Raw genomic sequence first — 6,827 nt, forward strand, 5'->3', positions numbered from 1 at the left:
TTAAAAAATAAAATACACAAAAGAAAAAACCATAGAGAAATAATATTTTTAAAAGGAAAAATGATTTTCCCCAGCCGAGGTGACTAGAAAAGCAAAAGAAGGCGGATGATCATGGTGTATGCTGAGCACTGCTTCACTGTGCGGCTTCTTAGGGTTTGCCATGGAGATTCATATTCTTTCTGTTTCAGAACTTGCCGAGTATCCAGCATAAAGGAGGGTGGCAAAAGATAGCTAAGCTTCGTTTCAGCTGGGTTGCACCAGGCAGAGATTCTCTCGGGAGGTTATTAGGCTGTGCAAACCAAGGACAGCACAAAGCAGATTTGCAGACCCCCAGATACTCTTGCGGTTTTCGTGGGGCATGGAACTGCGGCGTTCTGTGTTGGGAGTGGGGCCTTTTGAATCTTAGGATCCGCCACTCTCGATCCTGGTTTTCCTGCACATGGTACGCCCTAGAAACCTTTAGTTACGTCCCTAGACCCAGAGGGCAGGCTCCCTGACTGACTGACTCTACCGCCCTCTACATCACAGCTTGCATTGCCTACAGCACAGAATTCTCAACCAGTTCGTGCTAGCGACATTCCCAGAGCCAAGCGCGTCTCAGGGCAGTCTACCAACCGCTGATGCCGGACTGCAGTGTTCTGGAGATGGGAATATGAGGAGGTTTCCACCCTTGGTGCAGTACAAATAATCGTACCATTCCTGAGATGGTTCCTAGCATCGGTTCCCCCAAATTTCTCTGGGAAATGTACCGTACTCCTTTTCTAAAGATCAGGAGCTGCGTGATGCCAAGTCGCTTAGCTCTTTAAGAAGCATGACTACGTGATGCCAGCTACTGCACTAGCGGGGCGGCTGAGAGAGACCTGTTCTCTTAGCGTTTTACTTCTGCCAATTGGAGTAGATTTCCCCTTCTTAACCAGGGTGCCCCAAGACAAGGCCTGGGGCACTTTCTCTTGCTGTGTTGTGTCCCGGAACTTAGGATTTCACTAGGTCTCCTTGTCTCTGTTGCTGAATTCAGTCCTCCACATGCAGCCGTTCCACTGGTTCAATTTTGTGGAAGAGGAGGAATGTCAGCATCCAGGCATCTGTGCTGGCCTGTCCTTGAGGTCCGGACAGGACATGGCCTCAGCTGCAGCCACCTTCTGGGCACCTTCACTACATTTTCTTTTAAAAGGAATGATGCTTTCTAATTCATTCTCCTGCCTCGAGATTGCCCGTGTTGGCATCAGCTTTGAACCTTGGCCCAGAACATTCCCAGCGCGCCTGTGTTGACCTCAGCTTAGCCTCACATTAGGTACACAGGCCACAGGCCATCTTAATCTTGTGGTCAACCTGGAGCGTTTTTCCTTGCTGGTCACTGACAGGCTGGTCTCTGAAACCCAGTCTCCATGGGGTGGCTTCGGCTCCCACTGTGGACTTGTGACGAAGACAAGCTGTTTAAGGAAATGGAAAATGAGGGAAGCTTCCACGCCCCCAGTTTCTGGTTCTTTCTACGGCAACAAATTACAAGCATAGTGGCTTTGTGTGGTTTTACTACCTGACAGTTGTTGGCCATGACTTGTGCTAGTCATTCTGGGTTAGGTCAGGGTGTCACCAAGAATAAGCTCCTTTGGGGGTGCTCTGGTGTAAGTGTTGCGCTTACATATAAAACCATTTTTAGTACAAACAATTTTGTGAACTAAAAACCACTTAGGGATATTTGAACACTTAGAAGAAAAGAAAGGAAGGAAGGAAGGAAGGAAGGAAAAAAGGAGGGAGGGAGGGAAGGAGGGAGGGAGGGAGGGAGGGAGGAAGGAAGGAAGGAAGAAAAATGCACCCCAGAGTTGCTTGTAGGCAGATTTTATGGAGGCATTTTTTCAGTTGAGAGTTACCTGTGTCCCTTGGCTTGTGACCTTTTCCTTCCCAAGTGGCTGTTGTCTTTCAAGTATCTTCCACACCAACTCCTCTGCTGCCTTTTTCCATTTAAGGAATTTTCTGAAGACAGAGCCTGCTGAGGTAATCCAGGATCCATCTGTTCAGTAACCTTAGTTCTCCTCTACACAGGGTATCCTCGGGGGCAGGATGGTCTGTTTGCCACCACCTGTACAGTACGCAGAACCGAGTGCACACCCTCCTTTAGGGGACAGCTGTCCCTTAGACAGGTTAGTCAGGTTGTGGAAATCTGGCCTCAGGGCAGGGCCTCCCTGGCTCTGGGGGAGATAGTGCAGAAGTCAGTTCAAAAACAGTGGTAGGAACCAGGAGACTTGAGGGACTGTTGGGGGGAGATTAAAGACAAGGACCTTGCTATAGAGCACCAAGTGGTGAAAAGTGCCTAAGAGAGAAATAGCCAAGGCCAAGGAATGTGTTAGGCCACTGGCCACCTATGCCTTGTCTTCTGTGCCTTGGAGACAGACTGTGGTTTTGTTGTTGTTTTTGAGACAGGGTTTCACTGTGTAGCCCTGGCTGTCCTGGGACCCACTCTATAGACCCGGCTGGCCTTGAATTTACAGAGATCCTCCTGCCTCTGCTTCCTGAGTGCTGGGGTTAAAGTTATGCACCACAACCACCTGGGCGACAGACTGTGTTTTACATGAGGATGTCATGTAGAAGGTTGCAGAGTTCTGGGTCAGGTGCAAGTCATGGAAAAAAGGGAAGGGTGGGTGGACCCTCTACCTTTCGGACAGAAGCCTAGCTAACAGAAGTGTAGTGCACTTTTTGACTAATGATTGATGTGCGTGAGTCCAGATCACTGCGGGCCATGCCATTCCTTTGGCTGGAGGTTCTGGATGGTATATGAAAGTAGGCCAAGAAAAGCAAAAGGAACAAGCCAATAAACAGCACTCCTCCATGTCCTCGACATCAGTTCCTACCTTGAGTTCCTGCCCCCACCTCTCTGGATGATGGACTACAGGCTGCAAGATGAAATAAACCTTTCCTACCCAGGCTGTTTTTGGTCATGGTGTTTTAGCACATGAATAGAAACCCTTACTGAGACAGCCATCTTTCTCAATGAGAAAAGCTTTTTAGATTCATGCAGGTGCCCAATAGCCCATGTGTCTAGAGGCCATTTATGGGACAGCAGAGCAATAGACCATTCCATTACACAGAAAATTCTGTTGGGCATTGCTGTTCTTAAGTCAGCAGATAATAGCATCTGTATAAAGAATGGTAAATGAGATTTAATGATCTATTTTATTTCTTTCAGATTCATTTTTATTTTCTTTTTCCTCCTCACACACAGAACTTCTCCACACACATTTCATGAAGCTATAATGTTACCTGCTGTTGGCAAGGAACTATTTTATCTCTAAAACTTTGCAGGTGCCGGACGGTGGTGGTGTAGGCTTTTAACTCCAGAACTCGGGAGGCAGAGATATGTTGATCTCTGTGAGTTTAAAGTCAGCCTAGTCTACAAAGGGAGTTCCAGCACAGCCAGGACTACACAGAGAAACCCTGTCTTGCGAAAAAAAAAAAATTTGTTGCTATCAAAGTATGACAGTTACTAGTGTTAAATGCATGAAATATTTACACATACAACACATTAATCTTTAGATGTTTGGCAATTAAACTACATAAGAAGACAATACACATGCACTTACGTAGTGATGAGGGAGCGGGCCTGCTTTTTGTCCCACTCGGCTCCCGCACGGCTAGCTTTACATCCGAAATAACAACACAAACACAAAACAGAAGACCCACCTACATCACACTTACATGAACACACACGTGCACATGCGCATGTTTGAAATTGGGAGCTCACTGGTCCCTATCTGGCTGTGCACTATTTCAAAGGGCAGCAGAGGCAGCAGGGAATTGCTTTAGAGGACACTGAATCTCATGCTCCAGAAGCACATTGTAGTATTCACTCTACCTCTCCCAGGGTGGCCTCAGAATCCTAGAATGACAGGACCTAAAATGAAGACAGGCAGCACCACATTTTTTGTGCTGCCCTTCGCCTAAGCAGGCACTGTGACTCTGAACACAACTCACCCTCACAATTTGTCATGTTTGCCCTTGGTTCTTAGCTGGTGAGCTCCATCAATTTTGCATGCAACCAACTGTTACTTTTTTCTTGGTAACTTTAGACCTGGAAGGTAACTAAGGGATGCCATTACTTCACCTCTACTGTGCATCTTTTTTTAAAAAAGATTTATTTATTTATTATGTATACAGTGTTCTGCCTACATGCATGCCTGCAGGCCAGAAGAGGGCACCAGACCTCATTACAGGTGGTTGTGAGCCACCATGTAGTTGCTGGGAATTGAACTCAGGACCTTTAGACGCGCAGGCAATGCTCTTAACCACTGAGCCATCTCTCCAGCCCCCTACTGTTTATCTTATCTGTGCTGTGGGTCTCTTTTTTTTGTTTTGTTTTGATTTTTATTTTTTGACACAAGGTTTCTCTGTGTCACCTTGGTTGTCCTGGAACTCACTCTGTAGATCAGGCTGGCCTCGAACTCATAGAAATCTACCTGCCTCTGCCTCCTGAGTACTGGGATTAAAGGTTGTGCCACCACTGCCTAGCACTTTTAAGATTTTTTTGGTTCTCCTTGTGGTTTTAATGCGATTATCTGTTGGGTTTTCACAAGATTGTCCTCTGGAGACCTCCAAACAGTATCCTGCACAGCACCACATTCTTGAAAAGAAACAGGAAGTTGACATGCTGGACCCTTCTTCACAAAAAGTGCTTCTTCAGGGCAGGCTATGAGATGCTTCTGTTCTTCTAAAGGATGTGGCTTTAGGAACTCCTGAGTGGTTTCAAAGAAGCCTGCAGGCATAAGTGCTGCAGAAACCCTATGTGTCTGTTCTGAGCTGGGCAGCGAATTTAGATAAATCCTAAGTCTTGAACTAGGACTCTGTTCTTAATATTTCAGAACTTTTTCATTCAGAGTCTGTAGCATGGGGCCCACATTGAGAATGAGAGGAGAGCAGCTGGGAGCCTATTTTGAAAACCTCTGTATAAGAGGAAGATCAGACCCTCCTCCTCTTGGCTATGTGTCTCTGGAGCTCTCTGCTGTTCGGGCTGTTGGTGAAGAGCTACACTCAGCCAGGTTCGACTGGCAGGGCTTCTCAATCTTCACCATAGTGGGCATGTGGATGGCAAGGTAAGAGAAGGCCATGGGGCTGGGGCTGGGGGTATCGAGGAGCTGACTGTGCAGCCGAGCAGAGGGCCACAAGGACGGGGACACAGCCTCATTAGAAGGCAGGTTCAGACAACTGCGCTTGCCTGAACTGGGCAGTCTCCAGGGCAGCACAGGAGCCACTGACCCCTTCCAGCTGGACGCTGCGGGAAGCCTATTTTTCTAAAAATCTCTCTTTAAATGTCCATTTTCAGTATCGTTTTGTTTTCACTTTGTCAGAATAGCTGACAACTTTCCATTGAGAATTTTGATCTATCATTATACTAAGCATTTCCCCTTGAAAAACCCACCCAAAATGTCACAATCCTTGAGTTAAAGAACTCTCTTAGAAATACCGATATTTTTAAAAGAAAGAAAAGTATTTACATTGCTTTAGCTTGACAAATAGAAGTAATCTTTTTGCTGTTGTTCTACACTGGTGAACATAAAAGTGTCAGGCCACTTATTGGCAAGCCATGGGTGAGCATTGCTCATGGACAGGCAGACTTGCCACAGATCACGGTGCAGGAGTGCCATGTTCAAACAAACTTTAGGAAGAAGGTATCAAGGCTCTTCTAGTAACACAACCAAGGTTTGGGAATGACAAAAGCAAAAGAAGTTTAGTGATCAAAGCAGCTCCAGAAGGGATCAACCTCGTCACAGCTCTTCAGAGTTGATGGCTTCAGGTGGTGGGGGGCGGCACAAGCAGACATGATGACAACAATGATGACGACACATGGTTTTCTTTAAGACCACTGGGTGTGTGATCATGCTCCAATAAGTATATAGGCAATACAAAGTAGACTTGACGGAATTGGTTGGAGGGGGTCAGGGGGTGAGGTGGGGGCACAAGGGTGGGAAGGTTAACCTGGGAGAATGTGAAGCAAGTAGATTGTGTGAAATTCCCAAATAACTAATAAAAATATTGTGTTGCTGTGGCGGGGGAGGGGAGATAACACTTGCTTACTGTTCGAACCCCATCTGTTCCCTGATTCTTTGAGTGATTCACAGGCGACATTGGAGGCCATGTCAGAAGCCAGCTCTTATCAATGTTTCTTAAGTCTGTCCTCAAACCTTTTGCCAGTAGCAAGTGGACAATGTCTGCAGAACCCTTCCAGGCAGCCACGTGCAGAACTGGATCTCCCGGCTTGTTTGCTTTGCCAGTTCCTCCCGAAATCTGGCTGAGTTAACAGCACCTCTGCTATACCTCTGTGGCCCCCACAACAGAGCCAGTACAGGGCTGGGTTTACAGCTCAAATTACCTCTTTTTGCAGCTTCATGCTATGGACTGTCAATGAATCCGTCCTGCTGAGCCGCATAGTTGCTCAGGGTCAGGCCTGCCTTGCCTTTGCAGGTCCCTTTCCAGCATCTGGTGTCATTAATGTCTGTGATGTAGATAATATCTCCTTTCCTAGATAGTAACTCCTTTCTCAAAGTACAATTCATCTGGAGTTCTGGGTTCAGAAATATACAGAACTCTGAAGACTTTAACTTGCCCTAGTTTGACCAGAGTAGGGGGTGGCGTGAACATGGCACAGTGCGGAGTGGCAAGCCTCAGCTGCCTCACACACTCTGGAAAACTGGGCACCAAGCCTGCAGCTGGCTGCAGCGGCTCTTGACCTTTGCTCAGCCCATGCAGGACACTAGAACCATCCAAGCTCAGCCTATTTCTTTTGAAAACATGAATTCTGTACGGGTTGATCACTTTCTGTGTTATTTGAGATTTAATTA

General features: G+C 46.8%; 1 pseudogene; it reads right to left on the minus strand.

The window, feature by feature from the left end:
* Positions 1 to 554: 554 nt before the first annotated feature.
* Positions 555 to 6,627, minus strand: LOC121437098 (annotated as a pseudogene).
* Positions 6,628 to 6,827: the final 200 nt, after the last annotated feature.

The sequence above is a fragment of the Microtus oregoni genome, unplaced genomic scaffold (genome assembly GCF_018167655.1).
Source record: "Microtus oregoni isolate MIOR12 unplaced genomic scaffold, Mior012 000050F_ref0000143, whole genome shotgun sequence".
In the NCBI taxonomy this organism is placed as follows: domain Eukaryota; kingdom Metazoa; phylum Chordata; class Mammalia; order Rodentia; family Cricetidae; genus Microtus; species Microtus oregoni.